Genomic DNA, 27,069 nt, shown 5'->3' on the forward strand with positions numbered 1-27,069 from the left:
TTTGTAGCAACCAACATAACTTCCTCGCCACTGTGAGCTATCAAAAGAGGACCTCTGTGGAGAAAAGTAAGGCATAGGCTCCAATGTTGTGAGATGGCTCCCTCATTTTTTATTATTAATACTCTTAGGGGTATTATTCATTTTTCATCTTATCATTTCCCCCTTCCTTTAAAGCATTTTCTGTTTAGAAATAACCCTTTTCAAATAAGTCCCTGAAAACGTTCACAGCTGAAAATATACATCTGTATTATTGTAACAGCCAGTCGTACAGTCCTGGTCCATAAAAGTTTCCTGACTAAGAGTTAGAATTACCATTATCTACATTACCATAGTACCTGTATGATGCATGTGTTCAAAGCACTTCGAATAGTTTTCCAGCTCTTTAATCTGAAGCGGCCTTTGGAAGTTCATAAGGGAAAGAATCATTAACAGAGATGTGCAGAGAGAGGCAGAGTGCTTTACCAAGATCACCTAAGAGGCCAGAACCAGAATCCAGCTGGCTCATCTCTTTAGCTAATCCTCTGTTATGTATATCTCATTGCCTGATGTTGTTTTATAGGTCCAGAGATATAGCCCTTTGTCATCCAAGCAGACTGGAAAAGTGAAGTGTGATTCAGCGCTATGCTCTTCTAATTTACCTATGATATAGCTCTTCATGTCTAGATCATCTAGCCATTTTGACCTCATCTTGGTAAATGGTATAAGATATTGGTCTATATCTAGTTTCTGCCAGGTTACTTTCCAGTTTTCCCAGAAATTTTTACCAAAAGTTAATTCTTATGCCAAAAGTTGAGATCTTTGTTTATCAAAAACCTTTTACTACTGTGTGTTACATAACCACTCTATTCCACTTTCTATTTCTTAGCCAATACTAGATAGTTTTGATAATTACCACCTTATAATACAGTTTAATATCTCCTTCCTTTATATTTTTTCCATTGATTCCTTTGATATTCTTGACCTTTTGTTCATCCAAATGAATTGTGTTGCTATTTTTTCCAGCTTAACAAAAAAATGTTTTTTTGAGGTTTAATTGGGATGCCACTGAATAAGTAGATTAGGTAGAATTTACATTTTTTGTCATGTTGATTTGACCCACCCATGAGCAATTAATATTGCTCCATTTGTTTAAATCTGATTTTGTTTGTATAAAAGTGTTTTATAATTATGTTCATATAGTTCCTGGGTTTGTCTTGGCAGGAATACTTCTGTACATTGTATATTGTCTATAGATATTTGAAATGAAATATCTCTTACCATCTCTTCTTGTGGGTCTTTGTTGAGGATATATAGAAATGCTGATAATTTATGTGGGTTTTTATATTCTGCTACTTTGCTAAAATTATTATTTGTTTCAACTAATTTTTAGTTGAATTCCTAGGATTTTCCAAGTATACTATCATAGCATCTGCAAAAAGAGAGTTTTATTTCCTCATTGCCCATTCTGATTCTTTCAATTTCTTTTTCTTCTCCTATTGCTATTGTTTTCTAGCATTTCTAATACAATACTGAATAATATTGGTGATAGTAGGAATCCTTGTTTCACCCCAGGTTTTATTGGGAAGGCTTCTAGCTTATCTGCATTACACATAATGCTTGCTGATGGTTTTAGGTAGATGTTTCTTATCATTTTAAGGAAAAATCTACTTCCAAAGTAGAGAATGAGAAACTTTTGGTTACATAAGGATACCTAGGAAGATATTTGTGGGATACTGAGGGGATCTACTCATTCACCATCTTGTCTCTGAGCCCATGTTTCCCAATCCTGGATGCCCGTAATGATGACACATCTTCCACGTTCCATTGGCACCTCGACAATAGGGTTCACACTGTTTTTATGCAAGATGTGTAGAGAACATAAGCGGTTGTTACAGACCCACGAAGCTTTCAGAAGCTTCATACTATTTTAGGCATCTACTTTCTACTTATATTTTCAGGGCACATTTTACCTCCAATCTCTCCCCTGTTTTCTCTTAACTTGATACTCCATTAAGCATATCCTGGGTGCTATCCCTCTGGGTTTTCCTGTGAAAGCACCTTGGCAGTCTTCAAGATGAAAGGCGCAGCATACATTGGGAACTATGAAGGCAGTTCAATAGAAAACAGCTGACATTAAGGTTGAACATAGTGCAAACAACTGCCTGGAGCTCACTGCCTTTGTCTGTTTATTCTTTTCCTAACAGTTGATTTGACTAGAGCATATACTGTATAAGATGTAAATGTATATAAGGAATTTTACTCTAATAAATATCTTCCATTTGTGGAGGAAGGGGTGGAGAATGGATCAGAATGGTAAGGCACCGTTTTGCCTTAAATGAGCTTAGTTGATTGATGAGGGGTGTGTGTGTGTGTGTGTGTGTGTGTGTGTACTCTTCTACTCTTCAAAATTTAACATGGCTAGAACACCAACCAATGACCCTTATAACCTCTTCCCTATATTATTGAAGTAGCCTTTTCATTGTATTCCCTGCTTCAAGTCTTGCCCCTTGTAATGAATTCATTTTTCAAAAGCACATTTCAAACCATGTTTGCTTTTGAAAACATAACTTTTCCCATCTCCTTGCCTACATAAATTTCCTTGAAATTATGCCTTTGCTTAACTAAACAACAGGAAGAATGACAAGATATTCAGAGTCTCTGAATTTAGTCCCTGGAAGACTGAGTCTTTATCCTTTTTTCTAGAAATATCCCTCTCTATTTCTAGCAACCTTGGCAAAATTATATAATGTCATCAATTGGGTGAGCCATGATCTAGGCATGACAAAGAAATCCTCACAATAGAGGAGTGAATGTTACCAAAGGAGACCTGTTTCTGCGCTTTTACCTTAGAGGGCTCTTCGAATACCAACATAGGACCTACCCTGGGAAGGTAGTTCTTCCCACCATTCAGATAAAAATGGGCAATGCTGTCAGGGAATCAGCATGCTAGTTGATAGAAGTTCATAGGTAACCTTGGGCTGGAGATGGAATTGGCCTTAGGGGCTCAGATTCCTTATTTTACAGTGGAGAAAATGGAAGCCAAGAACACTGAAAGGGTTTCTTCAAGGTCACACAGATAGAAAAAAAAAAAGCGGAGCCAGGGTTTAAATGAAAATTAAATTAATTTTTCAGCTTAAATCATTTTTAGCTTTAATTTTAGCTTAAAATTCAGCTTTTGATGGATATGAAGCACTTTATCCTTTTATTTTGTTAGTTCACAACAACCCTGTAGAGAAGGTAGAACACGGATTACATTATCCCTATTTTACAGATGAAGAAACTGAGCCTCAGAGCAGGAAGTAACTTACCTATGGTTGCAGAAGCAATGGCTGATGTAGAATTCCAGCAGAAGTCTTCTAACCTCCAAATCCAACACTCTTTCTATTAAACCAAGGATTTCTACTTCTTAAGGATTTCTGAGAATTTTCAGTGCAGAGCATTCTGAAGCACATTTTTCTGTTTCTGATGAAAATTATGCCTATGCAGATGGGTTCCTGAATTGTCGAGCATTTCAATGCTGTGAGTAATCTGTTGAGAGCATGATCTCTGTCTTGGAGTGTAAACCTCTAGGGAAGTTCTTGATCTATAAATCATCTCCCTCGAGGCTTCTTAATCTTCCTCGATTTTGTGATTCTTGACCTAACTGTGCTATTTGGATCCCTGGACCATTTCCTCACCTTTTAAGGTCATGAGACATCTTTGGAGACTCTTCTGGTACATAGTGAGTCCAGCAGATCTCCTCTAGCCAGAAGCTGCCCTTAATCGGGGCTTTAATAAACTGGAGCTTTCCCCAAAGTTCCCAAGTATCTTTAGAGGTTTAAAATAATTTCCATTTCTCCTTTCTATGGATTTCTGACATATCATGAATTCCCTAGAGACAAGCTTACTCATTCAAGTGAACCATGTACCTTCCCGAAGTTGAGAGGACAGGGCAGTGGTATGGGCACCATGGATTGAGACCTCTCCTCCATCTTGATAGGATAGCACTGGAAATGCTGGTCCAGCCTTTGTCTTTTCTAAATCTCCATGGTGGCTCTAAGGCATCTGAGGCCTTGAAGAGGCATTGCAGATCAGAGTAATAGCCAAGATGTTTCCTTTGAAGCACTATGACATTTGGTAATAGCAACTGAGTGGAATGAATCATCTTTCCTATTAAATTAGAGTAGTCTGGATGAAGCATTATATGAAGTCAAAAAGATCATGAGTTCAAATCCCACCTCGGACACTTACTAGCTATATGACACTTGTCAGTTAACCATTTTGATTCTCAACTTTTTCATCTGTAAAATGGGGATAAGAACAACACCTAGCCCAAAGGATTATGGCGAGGATCAAATGAGATATTTGTAAGACATGTGGAAAAGCATTAAAGTATTATATGCCTGTGAGCTGGTGTTATTCCTATATTAGTGAAAGACCCAGGATGTAAACTGAAGCAAAGGGACTGTGTCACAGTGTAATATGTAATAAGAATTAGATATTCTGTTTAATTTGAATAAGACCTTTCCTGTAGGGGCTGGGGCTCTTTCTAGTCAAAAAAAATAGTTCATTTGCTGGTTTGTTCTAAATAGCATCCGGTATAGCCTATGTGCTTGTATCCTCTGTCTTCAATGTTGGCTATCTCTAGGTGGGCTGCCCCATTATTCCTACGCTACCTTGTGCTTACCCAATTACATTTCTGTGCTTTTCCCCTCGATGTGTTACCTGTTTGAAAGGTCCTTCCTCTTGCTTGTGTGCCTCTTGCTTCCCTCTTCTCTATCCCCTGCGAATCCTTTATTCCCACATTCTCTGTGAAGACTTCGTGGTAGTGCCAACCCTTCCCTAGTTGCTTAAGCATCTGTTGCTTGTCAGACAAATTGTTATGTTAGTATATGAAAATGTCATATTAATGCATAATATGATTTTCTTTACCAGTTGTTTCATTATGAGGTAGTGGGGTAAGATGTTGAGCTTCTCTGATTTGGTATTAGATGCCCTGAATTCTGAGCCCAGCTTACTCCCCGTTTGACTTTGGCCCATTCCATTTAATCTCTAGACCTCTTTCCATCTTTAAAATGAGAGGGTTGGACTCAATGACCCCTGTAAGGTCCTTTCTACCTCTGAAGTCTATCCTGCTGCACAATCTCTCTTATCTCTCCTGTGTTGGGCACTGCGAAGAGTTCTTTCTGTCTTGTACTGTCTAGCTAACACAATGTCTTGCTTGTGAGTACACATGCAGATGTGCATGTGCACACACGCATGCGCGCGCACACACACACACACACACACACACACACACTGGTGCTCAAAGCACTGACTAATTGGAGGCCAAAGGTATGTCCAAGGGTGACCACACATCTTCACCTCTTCTTCTCCTTCGTGTGCCTTTGTAGAATTGCTCTGACTACTGGGAGTTTGTGCTGAAAAAGCTTATCAGTAAGGGGAATCCTTCCTCTCTTTATCCCAGAGAGACCTTCCTGACATCATGGCTTTCAATGGGAGAAAAGACAAGATTGGAAGCAAGATTTCTCTGAAAAGTCTTCCCAAACAACTCTTTTAAAAATAGTGTTTCACTTGCAGAGACTTTTTGTTAGGCTATTGAGAGCAACCAATTTAGCATCAGTCTATTTTTATTCCTTACAATCTTCAATTCACTCCTCCATGGTTTTCCAAGACCAGCCTACACTTTCTAAACCAGGGATACCAGCCGAATTAGCTTGTGAAATCCACACGGTTTCCAAACCACTAAGACCCAATGCTCTGTTTATAGCCAGGACGGCTGGCTGGTCGTTGGGTGCTGCATTCTGAGTGTCTCCCAAAGGCCAGTGGGACATCTCAAGGACCCACAGCATCAACGCCAAAGTTTCCTTTCTTTCACACTCTTGCCCTAGGTCTGACTTGGCTCACCGGTGCCCCCTTACATCTTGTGTTTCTGCTGCCATTGATTCCTCTTTCTGAGTACCTGCTACCCAATGTAGGAGGCCAAAAAGAACAGTCATTTTTCCTTTCTCTTTTTGTCCTGCTCCTTGAGAACAGCACGTGTTAGAATTACTTTTAATAAAGTGCTTCCCACTCCACACAGGGAATAACACATGGAGTGAGATAACAAGAAAATAACAGACCTGAGAAATGAATGAATCTTACACATCCCCTAGAAGGAGCCCAGCTTCACTCTTCTCAATTCCTGCGTCCTTCTTGTCTGACCCCCTTCTTCTCAGGGGATCATAAGAAATAGGTCGAGAGATGAAAAGGATTTTAGATAACATCTAATATCAGCTCTCCCTTCCCCATTTTAGAGATAGAGAAACTGAGATCCAGAGAGATGAAAAATAATCCCCATAATCTCGTGGTTAATAGACTCTAGAGTCAGGATTTGAATCCATGTACATCCTTCAGATTCAGTGCCCTTGCTGCTCTGTTCTGTGCTGCTGCACCCTTAAACATCTACAGTTGTGGCCCTGGGTCTTCCGCTTCCCTTGTTAGCTTATCACTCTGGTGGACTCTCCTTGGGACACTGTATTCAACCTAAGATGGTCACAGCCATCCTTATTTATCTTCTGTTCCAGCTTTCTCCTTTCATTGACTTCTAGATTTCTTGGCATGCCATTTTGGTGGTAAAAGGAGCTCCTGGAGGAAGAGCATCTCTGCTACCCAGAGGCTTAGTGCTGCCTCAAGCAGCGATTGTCCAGGACCCCACAGCCAGCACGGACTGAACACATACCTACAAAGCCGATGTGGGAAAGAGGAGAAGGGTACACCAAAGGTACATCGAGAGCATACCATGGTCTCTGTCAACCTCAATTTCCTCATCTGTAAAATGGAGGGGAAGGAATAATAGCTACAACTTTGTAGGGTTGTGGTGAGGACTGAACTCTAATTAGAGCTAGAAGGGCCTTCAAGGCTGTCTGTTTCAACCTCTTCATTTTATCGATGAGAAATTGGAGGCCCAGAGAGATGAGGTAGCTTGTGCAGGGTCGTATACCCTGCAAGCATCTTAGGCAAGATTTGAACTCTGTACTTCTTGACTCCACATCTAACATGGTGTCCCCTATACAACCTAGCTAGCAGCTGAAGCCACATCCAAAGGCCAAGTGTTATGCAGAAAAAAGATTTTATTGTTTAATTATTTCATTCTTGTTCGACTCTTTGGGACTTATTTGGGGTTCTCTTGGCAAAGATGCTGAAGTTGATTGCCATTTTACAGATGAAGAAACTGAGGCAAATAGGGTGTAGTGATTTAGCCAGGGTCACATAGGCTGGATTTGAGCTCGCTCAGGTCTTCCAGACTCTTTCTGGCATGGCACTCTATCCTCTGTGCCATCTTGCTGCCCAGAAAAAGAAGATGGTAAACCCCAAACCCTAGGTATACCCAGGTTTGGAATTAGTTTATCCAGTTCATACACTGTTATGAAAATATTATTCAGAATATTACTCTTAGCTAGTAAAGAGAGGTGGCGAGTAGAGCTGAGGAATGAGCGATAGATTGAAGCACCCGCTCTTTTTTTTCCTCAAACAAGTCCTCAATACACGTCCTGGAGAGTGTCTCTCCTACAGCGCAAGCCATGTTTGGTGTGGATGATGATTGATCATTCAAACCGTGGGCATCTATTACATGCCTACTGGGAGCCAAGTAGGCACAGTGCTGAGTGCTGAACATACAAAGAGAAAAAGGAAACATTCCCTGCCCTCAAAGAGCTTACATTCTACATAAGCTCAATCCATCCTAAGTCTTTCCCTTGCCCTCTGGGTTCTTTATAACCCGTATACCATAGCTGTCTAAAGCTTGTTGAATTGATTTTTATAGGGTCATAGCCACGTAAAATCACCGGGAGAAGAAGATTGTTACAGAGAGGTTTTTATGACTGATTTGACTGTGGATTTGAGATGTTTCTGGGCTCAGGACAATTATTCTAATGTCATTTGCTAATAGCATTTGGAAAATTTCATCATCAAAAGGGAATCTGTCTTTTGTTTAGACTCAGCGGAGGACATTTGGATTTAATTATGATATAAAAATAGGCCTTGTCCCATGTCACCTCTAGGTTATAGGCTCAGCTCTGCCATTCACTAACTTGCTGTGGAACTTGGGGAAAGGCCCTTCCCCCCTCCTCTGCAGGCCTCATTGTCTTCCTTTGCAGAAGGAAGAGGTGGGGGCACAGCTGGTCATTAGCTAGTGGCAGCATGGCTGGATGGCTGGATGCAGAATTGAAAGTAAATGAAGTGTAGTTTTCTCTTAAGTGCTTTTGAGCTCAGAGGCATAGCCGTTATGTTCAACTCTCGTTGCGTTTTAAAAATCCTGGATGCCATTAATACACCAAATATTTTAACCAAATTTTTGTTTGTTCTACTTTCAGTTAATCAACATTCTAGTTGTTGTACTATGCACTGGAAATACAAAGACAAAAGCAAAACAATTCCTGCCTTCCAGGAACTAATTTACTATTTTTTTTTCTTTTTATCATTGAATTTTATATTTATGACTTTTTTTAAACTTTTACCCATGGGGAATTTTGAACCACATTCTACTTTAATGAATTGATGTTGATTCACAGATAAGCTATATTCAGTTTTCAAAAAATGAACTTTTTATTTTTCATTTTCTATCTAGGAAAGACAAATATATTTAAGATCACAATGTGTTCTGAAATACACTGTTGACTGTGTCCAGATTGGTAAAGGGTAGGTTTGTAGCGCTGATTTTTCTTCCCTTTCCCCTATCATCCTTTCAGAATATAGTTAAATTCCAAAGGCTGGTTACATAATAGCTTCCCTTTGCAGATGTTGGTGAACATGCTTGTATGAGTCTGGGATTATTCAGGTCTGGCTCTACTTGGAGGTATCTGAACTATGGAGGTCACTTAACATCTGTGTAATCGCTTACCATCTACGTGATTTATGCCGTATTTAATATAAAGTGTCTTCCTCAAATACCACTTTGATCATTCCACTCTCCTGTTCCGAGTCCTTCAGTGGGGGGTATCCATTGCTTGCAGCTTAGGTCCTTTTTAGTTCTATATCTAAGAATCTGTGATCCTATGATTCTTAACATAGCATTGGAGACCCTGGGTCATCTGGTGCAAGCACACTCCTCCACACTACTCTCCTTGGATATTTTTCTGTGCCACTCTCCACTCCAGGCCACCAGAAGCCTAAACGTGTCTGCCAGGAACCTTCCTGCTTCCATCTTGTTCTTGCTTCCACCATCTGGGATCCCATCCCCTTTTCTCTGGTTGTCTGAAGCCTTCCCATCTCCTTTTCTCTGGTTGTCTGAAGCCTTCCCATCTTTTAAAGTTCATCTCAAGTTCAACTTCCAAGAAGCCTGCCCTGATCTCCCCAACTCACAATGGTCTCTCACTCATGTGACCACAGATTCTCTCAGGCTTCACTGCTCATGGAATACTTAGCATATATCTGTCTATCTCTCTATTGAGATAAGGGTCAGAGTTTCACAGTTTTATTACAGGCCACTGTGGGGTATGCACCCTATCTTGTACTTTGTGGTGTGCTGGTAAATGTTTAATAACCAGCTCTTCAGCAAGACATACTTATAAGTTTAATCTGTATTAACATTTTCTTCATCATTTTATTAAGCTTAGGCAAGCAACCAAAGCCCTGGTTTGTAGTTTTGCTGATTCTTGAGATTTAAATATTCCTGCTGAAAATCTAGCCCTATTTTATTTTTCAGCCAAAGGACAAGCTTTATTAGAACATCGATCATATTGGGCAGACTCTTAAGGAATCTGCATGTTAGTGAGCTATTGGCTAGATTATAAGAATCTAAGCCCATATCAAGACTTTAAGAGCTTACTCTGGAACACTTGTGCCTCTTTGTAATCACCTGCTCCACTCAGGAATTTGTCTATTATATGTTTACAACAAAATTGTCTTAATTATTTGATTGTTGAGGTCCAGGCCAGGAGTAGTCACTGTGGAAGGTATGGATAAATGGATATGTTAGTGAAATTCAGTGCCATTATATCAATTATACCCATTATATAATTATGCCAATTATTTCAAATCAAGTTACATCAATTCTATTGATATTTGTGGTCACATCTTTTGACTGGTCATCCTGACAGAACCTTACCCTGATTTTGAATTGTTTTATTTTCAAATATTGACTTTCCTAAAGACTGATTTTCCATTTCGTGGAATACTTAGGATGTATTGTTGTTTACCTCTTAATCAACAGAGGCTGTGGCAAAATCAGTGCTATCACAAGATGAAATAAGTTACAAATTCTTCCATATCCTACACACCCCACTGTGTGCGACCTGCCATATTAAGCTCTTTGATTTATTGTGAGCCTCAAAAGGTAGAATATGTGTAAGCCTTCTGAAAGAATTAAACAACGCAAATGTAAGCCACTGTTTTTAATACCAGTATTCGCTGAAATTCCTTCCCTTTCTAGAAAATTGGGGCTAAAATGGTGAGTATTGATCATCTTGGAGTGTATAATCTTACACAATATATTGAACCTATGCATGCAGAAGCAGAATAGTCGGGTTGTAATCCTGTTGGATTGGGCCCAAATCTATCAGATACAAGGCGTCACTATTGCTTTTTTGAAGCTATGGATACAGCCTCCCGTGCTGTATTGTAAAGCTTTATTGGAGCCAACCGCCCAATAATTAGACCCAAGTCCTTTCTGGAGTAAGGATAACCCTCTCCCTGTGACTGTGGCCCAGAATTCTCAGCCTGCATTTCTAAGATGACAAACAGAGCCTATGAGCTTTGCGGTGTAGAATGCTAAGGTTCAGGGGCATTTCAGCTGTTTTGGAATAAGCAGTCTATCTGGTTGTCATCAGTGCCTGCCAGAATACTTTTGACTGCTGCAGATGCTGATATTAGAGACTTGCTACCAGAACATTTGATCCAACAAACATTTCCTCAGTGTTCGATGCAAAGCATCGGGCCAGATGCTTGAAGAAACAAAGAAAAGATGCAATGGCGTCTGCCCCCGATGAGCTGCGGTCGCGGCAGAGGGGTGACTCCATGTGTCTGTTTGTTGAACGTTATTCTCCCGTCCTTTCTTTAATACCCTGACTGGGAATCCTGAGCCACTGCTACTATGCTGCAGAAGTTCCTTTTTCCCAGCAGGAGAACCTGGTTTGAACATGTGTATAACATATGTGCTGCACAGATTGATGCTGTGTGTTCTTGCTCAGTCATGTTCCACCCTTTGTTAATCCATTGGGGTTTTCTTGGCAAGGATACTGGAGTGGTTTGCCATTTCCTTCTTCAGTTCATTTTACAGATAAGAAAACTGAGGCAAGCAGGGTTAAGTCACTTAACACAGCTAGGAAATGTCTGAGGTGGGATCTGAACTTGTGAAGATGCGTTTTCCTGACTCTAGGCATGAAATGCTATGCACTGCGCCACCTAGCTGCACCTAGCTATGTACTCTGAGTAATCAAAAGTTTCCCCTCTCTCCTTCCCCCCTCCCCATCGCCTAGTAGATGCTCAATAAATGCTTGGTAAATGAAAAGTCATATTTTGTTTAATGGCACCCGGATTTTCATATATGCATCTTAATTTATGTCAGAAAGGGAATTCAGTATCTTTTCCCTCCAACCCTCCCCTCTTCCTAAGTGCCATGTTTCTGGCAAGGCTGACACCATCCATCATTTTTGAGATACAATTTGGCTCTCTCAATGGTCAATGCTTAGCTCAGTGCCTGGCACATAGTAGGAGTTATAAAAATGTTAGTTGTTGTTGTTATGATTAGTGCTCTGTCCTCCTTCCAAAATTACTTTGTATTTTTTTTTCCTCTGTGTACATGTTGGCCTTCCTCCACCCTCCCAACCTCTCCATAAAATGTCATCTCAATCTTGTCTTTGAGTCTCTGGCACCTAGCACATGACAGGTACACAATACACGCTTCTCCGTGGAATGAAGGACTGTTTAAGAAAGTCATGTGCAGCAAAGTTCATGGTAGAACTCCAGCTCACTTAAAATTCACCCACATTGTGCAGTCTTTTTAGCTGAAGGAAAGCATCTTTGTTGATGGAGATAGGATTCAGCTTCTTATTCCCAAAGGCTGTTACTAACACGCTACCATTCTGGGCCCACCAGACTTAAATGAAGATCATTGGCTACTGATAGTGGGTGGGAAAAATGGAGACCATCAGAGGGGTTTATTTTTGAAGTGCTTTTGGTTGTGTAGGAGTAAGGAGGGGGGAAGTTCAGTGTTCGTAAGAATATGGCCTGCTCAAAGAAACAAAAAGTCGTTAGCCAATCCTGGCCTCCTAATGGTGGTGGCTAATGATCTCTGCTGAATTCCCCTCTAGCAATGCTCCAACAATCCTGCTTCACTTCACTTGGTGATGCTCCAAATAATTTATTTCAGAATGAGGGATTCTAATTTTAATTACTGTTTTATTCTTTCCTGATGTGATAGCAGCACCAAAGGTAAAACTTTTAGCTTTAGATGAAATGAATGATGAGTCTCAGCGTGCCGGACCAGTGTTGGTACTAGGTATTTGCTATTAATTGGTGAGATATTGTCAAGGGATAAATTATTATCTCCTGATGGATGATAAATGCTCTGGGTATGGTGAGGGCCAAAAAAGAGTCTTCAAATGCACAATTGTCTAGTTCAGTCAGTCTAAGTGCATTTATTAAGTACTTGTGATATGCATAACTAGGGTACTCCCAAAATCTTAGGCAGTTGTAAGTTTTGATAATCTTACCTAAGACTACCCTAAGACTTTGGGGGCACCTGGAGAGTGATAGGTATTGTTAAGGCTGTGGGGGTCTGGAATGATCCATGTCATTGGCTGATTTAATTATCTACTTGGGCAGATGAGATGCTGTGACATGGAAAGATTAGAAAATCATCCATGTTATTGACTGCCAGAGGAAACTCAGAAAAATGATGTACCCCTGATCCCTTTGCCAAGTTCTCTGAAACTTTCCCATCTGTCCTCATTATTTCTTTATTTTGAAAAATGTCAGAATATAGCGATGTTTGCCACGCAAGGTTTACAGTGAGTTTGCCTCAGTTATACAATTGGTAACAAAAATGCAAATCTTCCAGTAGGCATTTACTGTCATTCAGGCATTTCGATCATCCGACTCTTCTTGACCTCATGTGGGGTTTTCATAACAGAGATACTGGAGTGGCTTGGTGTTTCCTTCTCCAGCTAATTTTATAGATGAGGAAACTGAAGCAAACAGGGTTAAGTGATTTGCCCAGGGTCACACAGCTAGCAAGTGTCTGAAGCCAAGTTTTAACTCAGGAAGACTCCAGACCTGGCCCTTTGTGCACTACAGCGCCCCTTAGCCACCTTCAGTAAGCGTTTATGAAGACCCTGTTACTGGTAGCAATAATTAATTTTTATAGTGAGTTAAGGTTTGCAAATATTTTCCATACATTATCTCATCTGTTCCCCAAAACATCCTCGTGCAATGGGTGCTGTCATTGTTCCCATTTCACAGATGAGGTAACTGAGGCTTACAATGACTTGGTTAGGGGTCATGTAGCTAGTAACTCTGAACCTGTTTTTCTGACTCCAAGTGTAATATTCTAGCCTCTCTGCCATATTGCATCTCTACATATCATGAGTAAGCACTGAGCCAGGCATTCTGGCAATAAAGGAGAATTATAAGACAAAGTGCTGGTCCATGAAACACTTCCAGGCCAGTGGAAGAGAAAGGAAACATTGAGAGCACAGTGAGGGCCAGCCTTAATTAGGTGCTTAATTGTGTGGCTCCAAGTCACATGGGGAATTATTGAAGGAAGACATTAGTGTGGCCAGGTACAGTTTCATTGAGAAGTAGGACTCAAGCTAGGCTGGCTGGATGATGGAAGAGGGGTGGATGGATGCTTTTGGATTAGCATAAAGGAGGGGAAAGCCAGACACTGGACCTGGAATTTCATTAGTGTCAGGAGCTAGGAGTGAGAAGATTCCTCTGTCAGTATGGGTCCACATCTTCTGCACCACTTATAGTCTTTGAGAGGAGGGGAGAATGGAAGAAAGAATCAGCCAGGGAGGCAAGACTCAGATCTGCCCAGCTGAAAGGAAGAGAGCCATTTGTATTAGATATGGTGTAAGGGGAGGTTCACTTGTGGAGAAGGGTCTTGACAACCAGTCAGAGAAATTTAGACTTCAGTTGGTCAACAACAGGCAGGTATTTCACACTTCCTGAACAGGGGATACCCTACCCTTGCCTAAGCTTTTGGAGAGAAAAAAAAAACAAGCAAAAAAGCATCTTTTACTTAAGCTTTGGCATGGGAGTACCTTTACTTGCAGGTGAAGGCGTACGTGGTGAACTGGAAAGCTCCCCCTTCCTGGAACTCAGAATAATCCGGTTCTAGCCCTGAATCTCCTGTTGTCTAGCTGTATGTCTCTGAGCCCAGGTTTCTTGATCTGTGAAAGTAGGGGGTTACATAAGATGATCTGATGTCTGGTGTACCCAGCATTAGCTATTCGATGCACGGTGTACGTACACCTTGCATCAAAAAGCATTAAGTAGTCTTGATTCCCTAAATGGAACACTTTTTCTGTTATTCAACCATCTGGCTACCCAAGGTACTCAGAACTCAGCCAAGAACCAGGAAATATGTTCCCTCTAAAAGCCTCTGAGTAGCTAAAAATGTAGTACATCCTAGGCCCTAAACCGCAGGCTCCCTATTCTAAGAGAGTGAGCCCTCCCACCCTTGCTCATAAACTGTTTTTTTCTCTTCTTTAACTCACCTCATTAACAAGCCTGGCAATCTTGTTCCTAAGTCCACAGCACATCAGGAGGGGTGGGTTGAGACCACTATAGATTGGTGTAATGACAGCAGTGAGCATCGCCAGCTAGCAGAAGACCACCCCCCGCCATACTCTGTTGGAATAGATGCAGACAGCAAAGAACGCTTCTCCCTTTGGTGTTTCAGAAGCTCTCTCTGGGGAAGCAGATACTCCTTGGGCATCCATAACTAGCTTCTCTGTCCCCTACACCCTAACACCAGGTGATTTAATCAGGAAGGCTGAGATCAGCAGTGGTGAACAGGAGTTTTGATTTCAGAGGAAAGGAAGAATCCTTTTGAAACAAGCTAAGTTGTAGGGGCTGGGAATCTGGACCAATGAGAAGGAGTAGCTTTAGGGTGCCAAAGGTTAGGGAGAGAGAAGGAAAGAGCGGAGAATAAGGAGGAAAGATGTTTTGCCTTGAGGGCAGGTGTGTCTTCCTGAAAGTCCCCCATGTTGCCTTAGGCTTCTGGTATTCCAAGGTGGTAGGCCTGCAGAGAACTCCAGAGCTCATCTACTTTGATTTTCCCATCACAGGAATTAGCAGTGGAAAGGAACTTCAGGATTAACTAGTCTAACCGCAGTATTTGATACGCAAGGATTCTAAAAAAAGTGACTTTCCCAAGGCCATAGAGCTAAGAAGTAGCAGGGTGCAGATTTGAACCCACAGCCTTTTGGTTTTAGTTCCAGCATTCTGGAGAGAAATGGATTTGAACTTGAATTCCAGCTTTGCCATTAACTTGTGGGACCCTGAACACAGTAATTGCATTTCTGAGCCTTATTAAATGAGGTCAGTGAACAATTTCTTTGACTTCTAAGGTCCCTTTCATTTCTAAATCTGTCATCCCAAAGCTCTATGGTCCTGGATGAAACTAGTCTTACCTCTACTCCAGCTGCCTCCTCATTGGTGCCCTCTCTTTCCCTTTGGGAGCAGAAGGTAGGAAAGGGAGCAGAGAAGTGCTGGCCATCTATCTACAGGTGGAGGAGAAAGAGGCTAGATGCCTTTTCTTTATAGTTTTTTATTTTTACTTCTCTTGTTGTCTTTATTAGAGGCAGTTGGCATTCCTCTTATGGGGGGGGGAGAACTTTATGATCCTGCACACATAAATACTGATGGTTTCCTTTGCTCTCTTTAGCAGAAACTTAAATTATATCTCCCCTTTTCTTTGAAAAAGCTCTGGAGGTTTGAGTGGCCTATACGCTAAATATAAGTCAATGGTAGTGACTTCCAGTCTGGTTGGAGAGAAAATAACATTTAGAGCACCAGGAAAGGCAATCCCTATTCACATGCTACATTGCATGGGTCAGAATGTAGGTGACATGGGAATAATAGAAAGTAACTAATGAGAGGGTGCTTCAAGGTTTACCAGTTTATTTTGAACTTCATGCTTTCATGTGATTCTCATGAGTTATTACAGTGCATTAAGCTAATGTGCTCTTAGATGATACTGGGGGAGTCACTGTGTCCTGAGCACTGAGACGTGATGCTCCCCTGGTCCTCTTTTCATATCAGCTTACATGTGGAGGGCTGAATTTCCTTGCCTCAGTTTCCTCTCTATGCATCTACTGGAGTACACATCTCACCATCTTTGTAAACTCCCTATTATTTTTAGGAGGAAATGGAAACCCTTTTCCTTGACTTTTTGTGATGGTCCCCATCAACAGTGGCCTGCGTGGCCTGGCCTTGACCTATCCTTTAGGGCCTTTTAGGTCATTCTCCATTCTAGCCTAATGGACCTTCTTACTTTTCTTCATCTATGCCCCTACACTTACAGGCTGTCCCCGTGCCTGGAGGGCTTTCCCTTTGTACCTCTTCCTCTCCCTAGTCTCCTTTGAGATTCCCCTCCAATGCCACCTTTTCATCAGTCCTTACCTGGCCTCCCAGCAGCTAGCATTCCCACCCACCCCTCTTTGATCTCTTTTGAATACACCTGCATACATACAGTTCTCGGTTCAGATAGAGTGTAAGCTTCTTGAGGGTAGGGACTGTGTCATCTCTTTTTTGTTCACATAGGAAATGCCTAAGAAATGCTTGTTGACTTATTGATTGAAAGAGGCCAATTTAGACTTGGTATGAGGAAAAACCTTCTGAAAATGGAATCAGCTGTTTGAAGAGGTAATGAGTCTCTCTTACTGCCAGTAGTATCCAAGAAAATGTGGATGACTGGGAAGGTATTGAGAATGAATGCTTAGAAAAGGACCTGGCTCCATGGAGTCCCTGGCAACGCTGTAATTTCCTGCTTTTAGTTGAGGAAAGGTAGAGCTTTTTCTGTTTGTGTTTTGGCATCGCAATGAGCCAAAGTGTTCATGGGAGAGTAAAGGGATGTATTCGTGTTATCTCATTTGGTGCGTTTGTTAAAAATAGTTTAAAGTGGAGTGTTTGCATTCAGTGAAAGGAAATTCACACTTCAGATTTTCAGAAAATGTTTTATTTACTCGTGGCAAATTAAGTACCTAGATTTTAAATCTACTTATGTAATCATGGTAATTATAGTCTAAGTTTTAGGCAATGAAAGTTTCTGAGTAGGTGCTCTAGCGAAAAAAAGGCTCTTTTTAAACTTTGCCTCCTTGGGCTGTCAAAACGTCCACACTCTTCTTTCCTCTGGGAAAGGCTGTTATTCTTCCCATCAGAGCCTTTCTCGTGTGAACACCTGGCGCCTTCCCTGCCTGAAACATGATCATTGCCTATTTATTTTCATGAATCAACTAAAAGCATGCTGATTGTCTTGAAAATAAAGAGTTTAGCTCCTATTCGTGAAACATCCTCAGGGTTCGTCACAGAATCCCATGAGTGGAAAGCATTTTACAGAAGTTTGTCATCTAGCTGATCTTTTCTTTTTTTCAGTTGGGGAAACTGAGTCCCATAGGGACAAAGTGACCTTCCCAAGACCCCACAGATATACTGGGAGTAGCTAGATGGTATAGTAGAAGTAATCATCATAATAACAGTAATAATAGCTAGCATTGCTATAAAACACTTTAATATATGCAAAGTGCTTTACAACGATTATCTCATTCTATCCTCATGACAACCCTGGGAAATAGGCGCTACTGTTATCCCCATTTTACAGATGAGGAAGCTGAGACTTTGACATTAGATGACTTGTCTAAGCTCACACAGCTAGTAAGCAGTGCTACTCCTTTGTTCAGTGGGGTCTGACTCTTCTTGAACCCATGGACCATAGCATGCCAAGCCCTTATGTCCTTCTCTGTTTCCCAAAGTCTGTCCAAGCTTCTGTTGGTTGTTTCTGTGACTCTCTATCTACCTCATCCTCTGCCATCTCTTTCTCCTTTTACCTTCAGTATTTCCCAACAACAGGGTCTTTTCCGATGATTATGAGGCCAAAGTATTTAAGCTTCAGTTTCAGTATTGGACCTTCCATGGGGCAGAATTCAAACTCATATCTTTTTGATTTCAAGTTCTGAACTTTCAAAATCAGACACTGGCCGAGTCATTTAATCTCTGCTTCATTTCCCTCATCTGTAAAGTGGGGATAATAATAGCACCTACCTCCCAGGGTTATAGCCAATCACTTAGCAAACCTTAGAATGCTGTATAAATGCTAGCTATTGTTATTATTATTACTGTTATTTATTATGGCAATTGGTAGATCAGAAGCTAAGACCCCAACTCCTGATTCTGACCTCAACTCTTCCTTCTTCACCATATGGATGTTTGAATTGACCAGTGATTTTTTTCCTCTTTCCAGTGGGGTTGAAAATGGAGAAAAGTTTACAAATTTAGTGTACTTTCTGGGTATCAAAATGATAATTAAGAGACGCAGATTTGCAAATACCTCCACGTGCAAGAGTCCAAAGCAACGCTTTTTCTTCTTTAGTTCTTGCTGACTTTGTGAAGTGTTTTGAGGACAGAGCCATACTGGGTCATTTTGCATGGTGTGCCCCTTTCTCTCCTTTCCCCCGCCTTTACAGTCACTGAGTTGGGCGAATCCAGTTGGGAGAACCCCCGGCCAGCGACTAGCTCTACTGGCTACTGCCATAATCGCTGCTTTTTGCAGCTACTTCCCCTCTTGTTTTTGTCATTTATCCGATGGCCAAGATGCAAATCCAGTTCCTGATGAATAATGCCCAATTGCCTCTATGCTTTAATATTACTGCAAGCCACACAAATCATTATGTATTCCACATTCAGTGACTTCTGTTGGGGCAGCTGGCGAACATCTGTTTTCACTTTTCATCTCTTAAGAACAGCCATACTGTTTGCTATATTTGGCAAAAACAAAAGAAAAGGAAAGAGGTATGTTTAAATATCCACCAAGTTGATTCCTCGATCTCCCCTCATTTATTCATTAACTGATTTCACAAATTGGTGTTGAGTAACTAACATGTGCCAGGAACATCACTAGGTTCCATGAGGAATATTAGACTGTAAGCACCATGAAGGTAAGGACTGGACCTCACCTGTCTCTCTCAGCCAAGTACAGCTTCTTTACATGATAGATCCTTAATGAGTCTTTGTTTCATTTGTGTGAATGAATGAATGAATGAATGCCTCTCTGAGGTAATTTTATCACTGTGATTACCTCCTTCACGATTCTGCCTTGCCCGACTGTTTTCAGGAGTTGCCATGGGCCCAAATCCCTTGCTAGATGACTGAATCTGAGGCTTCACTGATTACAGTCAGCTGTCACCAGGTTCATACTTGAAGCATTTCTGGCTTGGGAGAATTAGCTAGAGTTTGTACCAGAGTGGCTCAATGAGGAATTGGATATGCATGACGAAAGAGGAGGGTAATTGATTATTGAAGTCCTTCGGAAGCAGGGAGTAGAGAGTGGGGAGAGGGAGGGAGAAAGACAGAGAGACAGAGAGACGGGCAGAGAGAAAGAGACAGAGAGAGAGGTGAGGAGGGAGGGAGGAAGGGAGAGAGACATTGACAGACAGAGACAGGGACAGAGGAACAGAGACAGAGAGAGACACACAGAGAACTGGGGAGGGAGGGAGGAAGAGAGAGAGAGAGAGAGAGAGAGAGAGAGAGAGAGAGAGAGAGAGAGAGAGAGAGGAGGCAGAGAGACAGAATTTATTAAACACTTAATATGTGTCCCTGTGTTTAGTGCCAGGGATACACACACAAGCAAACAAGACAGTTTTTCCCCTTAAGGAGCCTCCGTCCTAATAGGGGCAGACTGGATATGAAGAGAGGCTTGGAAGGAGGATGGGGTACCGAGAAGGCAGGGGCCATAATGGGAGGCAGCTCCCGGACACAAGGCAGCTGGTGGCTGTTGAGAAGATGGCGGATTCTGGAGTGACTTGAGCTGGAGGGGAAGTGACCATGATTGAGGTTTCTTAAACAATGACAGGCAGGGTAGAGACTCAATGCTGAGAAATGCAGGCCCCGGGGCAGGGAATCAGAAAAGTAAAAAAGAAAAACAAAACAAAACAAAACAAAACAAAACAGCTAGCAATAGAGACCAGACTGAGAAAGTGGACAAATGCAGGGCAGAGCATTTCTCTGCTGTTGTCCAACTGGAGGCTTTCTGCAGATCCCTCCCATCCCCCATGCACCTGTTTCCTGTCTAGGCTTAGTCAGGAACCCTGTGGGAAGGGCAGCAGGAATACCCACCCCGTTGCCCCTCCTACCAAAGCTCCCTGTAGCTCGCAGAAAGCTGAGGTCGCCTCCATAGCAATTTGGGGCTCGCTACTTGTTCTAACCATCAACATAGGTAGCCAAAAACACTTGCTTTCCAAATCCACTCTATGCAAGAGCCTAGGGGTATGAGGCAGAAACTAGACAGACAGCTGGACAATTAGGAAGGAATAGGGAGCTTTGATATACTGAAAAATATGAAAGTCTTCCTTATAAGATCATAAATTTCAGGTGAGAGCATAACTCTAGAAGGCACCTTAGAGATGGTTTTGTGCAGTCCCTTCACTTCATGAGTAAAGCCCGGAAATGGTAAGAGTTTTGCCTGAAAGTTGTACAGGTAGTATACAGCAGTCATGATTCAAACTCAGGTCTTCGGCCTCCAACTCCAGTGACCTTTGCGCTGCACTGTGCTGGCAGAGGGCATTGGCTGGTGGATTCAGGCCTGGGGGCAGTACTGCAGTGGATACTGGACTGATATTGGGTCTGTTGTCCATCAGGGATGGGACAGTGCCACGCTGCAGAAAGGGTCCAGAGGCCTGGACAGCCATGTCCCCGGTTCTCTCTGGGGTCATGTGTCTGGCTGCATCTCTGTTCCCAGCACAGTCTGAAGTTGCAGATGAAACAAACATGGGAAATATTCAGTTGTTTGGACTTTTTTTTTTTTTTTACAGAAAGCACGTGTCCAACTATTCACACTGTGTAAACAAAGCTGCATTTAAGAATTCTTCCTGCTGATCCTGTCATGCAGCTGGCAGGGTGGCCCTCTGGCTAAGCCTGTCTGTTAACCATGGTAGCTCTCGGTACCCTCCTCCGTCCTGGTCACCTGTCCAATCTGCCCCAAAATAAAATGGCCTGCCTCTTTGTGGGAGTGTGTCCCTCATCACCAGAAGCATCCCAGCCAGGCAAGACCAAGGGACATGGTGAAGGGGACCCTTGTGCCATTCGGTAAAACAGAGCAAGGCAAGGGTCTGTTTGGACAATCTGGTGAAGTCTTAAAAGCTGAAAATAAAATAAAATACAGAAGAGTACAAGGAAACCAATTCTATTGCAATGTAATTATCAACATATTAAGAACAAACAAATATTTATGGAGTCCCGGTTCAGACCCACTGGGGCAGTGTTCCGGCTAAAGGCCCTTCCAAATCTGGGGTTCCAGGATGCCTGATGGCCCCCGCCTGAGGCATAGCCTCATTTTCTGCATCTCCTCCCAGGATCAGGGTACAAGGGCAGTTCCTTCAGCCTCCTACTTTAGCCAGGGCTGGAGACCTGAAAATTCCCATCCACAAGGCTCTCACTTAATGCTCTCAAGCTGGGGAGTCAGCAGATCCTGGGATTTCAGTCTGAATGTTGATATGGTAGCAAGAGAAAAACATCATGTGACAGCCGTCTGCTTTCTCTTCTCACTTTCACATTCTTCCTTATTAAAATAATGTGTTGCTATGGCTTACATTGCTATGAGTCACATTATCTCCCTACTTCCCATTTTAAAAAAGGATTTATGCATATTGTCCGCAGTATCTAATGACACTTTATACCAGGGCCCCTGTTGTGTTAGAGATGATCTAAAATGATTAGCTGATCAGTGTTAGCCCCAAAGCCTTCTCTGTCCCAACCAAAGGGTCTCAAGATGGTCTTCTTAACCTTCTGGGGTTCATCCTGGAGTCTCTAGATGGATTGTAGAGGCTCCATGAACTTGGATGGGAAAAAAAATGGCATCTTATATTTTCACTATCCTGTTAGCAAAACTTCAGATTTCCTTAACTTACTTAAAACATGTTATTCTGGGAAGCCATCCATAGGAGTATGAAAGGAACCTTTATTTATTGGACACTAAAGGGATTTATGGCACAAATAGGGATCAGAGCTCCTGGTCTGGAGACACTAAACTGAGTGAGTCACAAGATAAAAGGTTTGCTTCTTTTTGTATACTTCGGCTTTTAATGAGAGGGGGTGTGGTGTGAAAGGGCCAAGAGCTTGCCATGGAGCCAGGAATACCGGAATGCAAGTCTTGACTTGGATGAAAAGTGCCTATGAGACCTTAGGCAAGTCATTTCTCCCCAGGCTCTGGGGGCTCTTTCAGATTATAAGTTGCAGAGAAGGTACCCACATGTATTTGTAGAGAAATTGCCTCATTGGGAGCCCACTCTACCAATGAAATCACTGTTCTCTATCTTAATAGAACGAATATATTGGTATTTGAAATTCTCTATTTAGTTTTTAAAATTTTTTTTAGGTGTGTTTTCCTGATTAAGATATACCAAGATCATAGTTTCTGAGTTGGACCTTAGAGGCCATCCAATCCAGCCCCTTCACTGTACAGATGAGGAAACAGAAACCCAAAGAGGTGACCTAAGTGACTTGGCCAAGGTCACAGAGATGGCTCCAGGGAGGGCTGGTTGGGATTGCGACCAAAGTGCTCTGTCTCCTAATCCAGTCCCCCTTCCACCATTCAGATGTGCTAAGCTGATCTGCTTCATCTGTTGGGATTTTTATTTCATAAAAAAAATGGATTGGCCATGGTTCTTAGAAATTCCGCTGGATTCCTTTGTCACTTTGTAGTTTTTCCATTTTGTCTCTGATATCCAGATGGTCGTATTTAGGTGATATTTGCCATGGGAAACAAGTAGCATTTTTATAAAACAAGATTACATAGATATAAATGTATCACAATGCCACTCCAAGAAAAAAAAAAACTTTGTGAGCTTGTGTGTGTGTGCGCGCGCGTGTGTTCTGCCCTGAATGCTTAATAGCCATGGTTCTCAGCTATGAAGACTGAGGACTATGACCTGTTTTTCTTTACTTGATAGCCATGCCCTCTTGTCTTCCAGTAGTATCCGTGGGGATCTGAATTTCCAGAGAACTGTCACTTAGGTAAAGAGATGTTTTCCAAGCAGTTGAAGACCCGATAGCATTAAGCCTGATTTGTGAAAGTGCAAAGTTGAGCCTGCTCGAGGAGGTGAGAACAGATTGAAAGCCAGACGTGGTTCCATCTTTATCACCTCTTCTGTCCTGGCGTTGCCTCTGTTATTCCCAACAAGAGGGAGAAACACAATCTTGGCTTTCCACTGTTGGATAGTAATAACAACCACTTCCAGTTGGGTATCCCCTGAGCTTATGGAAGGAGAGAGAATAATATGGTGGAAATGAGAGGATCTGTGAATTCTGCCAATACATTACCCTCTAGGAAACCAAATACTAGTTTGTCCCTTTCATTACTAGTTACACCAATATAACTATCACAATACGTTCCTTCTAAGACCCTGGAAGATTAAATGGAAATTTCCAGAGAGTCTTGACTTTGGAGAAATCTCAGTGTTTGTAATTTTCTTTATTGCACTGTTACAGATATCTGGGTGGTGATGTCTATGTATATGTCACATAGATGTGATTGAGCTGTGAAGGTGAAGGCAAAAATGTCTGCATCTACTTGTCACACCCTCCAGACAGCTCCTAGCATAGTCTCTATGAAGCATGTGAGGCAGGTCTTGGACAGCGAGTTTTTCATACCATCAACAGCCTGATTCCTGCATTGTTTTTAGTCTCATGTAGATGTGAATTCAAGACTAGCCAGTTGTTGGACTATACAGTCTCCTGTCCAGTAGACTTGCAAATTTACTACTCACAGGGGAACCACGAAGATGTGTGAAAATCTACCTTTGAGAAAAACAGGTACCAATCACAAATGTATTTTGGAGTTTTATCATTATATAAAAAGTACCATCTTGTTAGATTGAGAATCCTAGAGTTAGAGAGGGAAGTGACGTCAGTGGCCGTCTATTCTATGATAAGCAAAATATATTAAAGAAATAGGCTTCCTCTGAGAGAGCTCACTAGCCCTCGATCTTTCCATTTGGGTGGTGAATTGTGCTTCATGCATTTTGAAAACAAATGTGTCCATAGCATTGAAATAAGTGTAAATGCCCCTATATCATTCATGCAATTACTTAGCCAAGATCCCCTGCAAAATAAGTATTTACTGTTAGGTGATTCAGTGGATAGAGTACCGGGCATGGAGTCAGGACAACCTGAGTTCATATCCAGCCTCAAAGATTTACTAGCTGTGTGACCCTGGGCGAGTCACTTAACCCTGTTTGTCTCAGTTTTCTCATCAATAAAATGCGTTGGAGAGGGAAATGGCAAACCACTCCAGTATCTCTGCCAAGAAAACTCAAAATGGGGTCATGAGGAGTGACAGGACTGAACAACAGCAACAGTAGAGAACAACATCTTTTCTTCAGTTTATGCCCTTGAGATTTGCTTGGGGCACTGACAGGATAAGTGAGTTTCTCAGGATCCCTCAACCAATAGATATCAAAGGTCAGATGAGATCTAAGCCCTCCTATCTCCAAGGCCTGAGCTCTACCCAGTATGTCAGGCTGCCTCTCACACACTGAGAACACAAAAGGCAAACTGTTGATAACACAAAAATGTGCTCCCTCTTTTGGAGATGGTAACTTGAAATGTAGTTGATTTTGAGGAGTTTGGCTTCCTTTCTTCCTTCCTTCCTTCCTTCCTTCCTTCCTTCCTTCCTTCCTTCCTTCCTTCCTTCCTTCCTTCCTTCCTTCTTTCCTTCCTTCCCTTTTTTTCCTTTATATTTTCCTAACATACAAAAGGGGAAAGCATAAATAAATCCACAGTTCTTGTCTTAGTCTGTTGGGGCAGTTTTCTATGGATCAGTCTTCCCGTCTTCATAACTTTTGCATTTTGAAAAAACATCTTTTATCACAGAATCTAACAAGCACCACTGACGTGCCTCCATGGCAGCAAACCATCAGAGAGATATAGAGCCTTCAATGTTTCTAGTGCAAATTGTCCAGCGCCATCGCTGAAGTCTCTTTGTGAGAGGAATAGCCTTTTTCCTAGTCCTGTAAAACATATCCGTGGGGAAAAAGCAAATGATTTTCAGTGAATAATTGTAGTCAATTTAGGAAGTCAACCAATGAATGCACAAAACCAAATACAAAGAATAGCATCAAGCAACATCATGAAAGAGAAGTGAGTCATGGACAGAGAGGACAGTTTGGATTCCAACAGCCTGTTTCATGGGTCCATAGTCAATCACCATTAATGTAATTTTTTTAACTAACTAAAATAAAGATGATTTATTAGTCAACCAATAGCAGGGTTACAATGACTTACTGGTTGCTTTTGGTTGGACAGTTTGCATTTCCCAGTTGAAACACAGGTCATATAATTAAACCATTTATTTTTATTATGTACATTTTTTCTTTTGGCAAGATGAAACAGTGTCTGCTTTAGATGACAGTGATCTTTAAAAGTGTTTGGATTGTAGACCATATTGGCGACCCAAGGAACTGTTTAAGTGGTTGAAAAATACCTAGCTCTCACTGTTCCAATTTATGGCCTTGTGATAGCGCAGCCAACGAACGTCAGACCGTTTAAAGATATTGGCATCCACAAAATGTCACTGAAGTATAAACAAGGCCCTAGTAAGGTCGCAGAAACTGTGTACTTGGATCCGTGATGGGAGATAGACCCATTCTGAGTCATTCTCTCCTTGAAGAGAATGGGACTGGAGGCAAAGAAAATGCAGGTTCATTGTTTTATAATGTTATACTATAACTCCTGACCTGTTCCAGTGGGGGAAGAGGAAGTGATGGTAATGGAAAGGAAGGGGTTAAAGTGACTTTCTGGCTACCAAAATATGCGAAGCATCTCTAATGCACTGAGTGCAGGGCCTGTTTTTGCTTTTGAATCCTCAACTCTATAGTAAGGGCATAATAAATGTTTATTGCTTGGTTTAATCTTTGATTCTTTCTCTAAAGACGGTGAGACTGTGGGTGTTATGTCCCCCAACTAGAGGTCCAACAGATGAAAGTTCCTTTAACTAATCATGACCATTGTTGTTTGTCAATAGGATGTGGTGCCAGAATAGGCTACCAGAAAACCTGATGATCTTTGTGAATTAGTTGGGATATTATTGGAGTCCCTTTTCCCCATCTATAGTACTGAATTTGATTCTCGGGACTAACAGAAGAGTTATTTAGCTGTGTAGGGTTTCAGCTGGGCAGTCTTCAAAATGATTAATGAGAGTTGTGCAACCCAAACCTCGTGAGTTCTTTGGGAAACAGTCATGATATCTTGGTGTTTGAGTCACAATGTGATGGTGTTGCATCACATTGAATCTATTTTGGGGTGCTCTAATGTCATTAGGTCCGGTGTCCAAAAATCCTCATCAAATTCAGGAATATTCTATCAAAGGGAGATAGGAACTGTGATTTCAGATGGAAGTAAAGTTTTTTTTTTTAATTGATTAAGAATCTAGGTGAAAATCCCATTTTCCTGATCGAGATTAGACTTTGATCACAAAAAGGCCGTCTAAACTTTGCCAGCTTTTGACTTTGGCAGAATCTCAACCAGTGACTGTTAGAATTTTCTTTCATTAGCAGAAAGAATGGCTATATACAAGTTATATATGTTTGTGTTTTTTGTATTTTTTTCTTTGTAGAATTTATGCGAGATTAAAAGATTTGTCAAAAATAGATTTTCTTTTTTTAAAACTTTTTAAATCTAGAGAAAAATGATTTGCTGTTACTTGGCAATAGTTCAGAAAGCCTTTAAAAATCCATTTCTACCTTCTTTCATTGTTAGAAGTAAAATGTGTAGCTTCTTTGAGTTGAAATAATCTAAAGGAAATGGTGTATCACATTCGTTGGGTGAAGAAACAGTGACGTTGTGTGGGGATGACTCCACATATTCATTTTTGTCAGCGCTTTAACTTCCTAACACACATCATGACACCAAGAGCTC

At 41.5% G+C, this 27,069-nt stretch overlaps 1 protein-coding gene across 15 annotated transcripts in view; it reads left to right on the forward strand.

The window, feature by feature from the left end:
- MBNL1 (muscleblind like splicing regulator 1) overlaps window positions 1-27,069 on the forward strand; it is a 248,076-nt gene that overhangs the window by 165,013 nt on the left and 55,994 nt on the right. Inside the window, exon 1 of one of the 15 annotated variants that reach the window (XM_078147511.1) lies at window positions 6,575-6,721. The exons of the other annotated variants lie outside the window; for them this stretch is intronic. The gene's annotated coding sequence lies outside the window, so the exon portion shown is untranslated. Of the gene's footprint in view, window positions 1-6,574; window positions 6,722-27,069 lie in introns of those variants that run through there. 15 annotated transcript variants of the gene reach the window in all.

This window comes from Phascolarctos cinereus, unplaced genomic scaffold, assembly GCF_003287225.1.
Source record: "Phascolarctos cinereus isolate Bilbo 61053 unplaced genomic scaffold, phaCin_HiC Scaffold_7;HRSCAF=346, whole genome shotgun sequence".
Taxonomy (NCBI): domain Eukaryota; kingdom Metazoa; phylum Chordata; class Mammalia; order Diprotodontia; family Phascolarctidae; genus Phascolarctos; species Phascolarctos cinereus.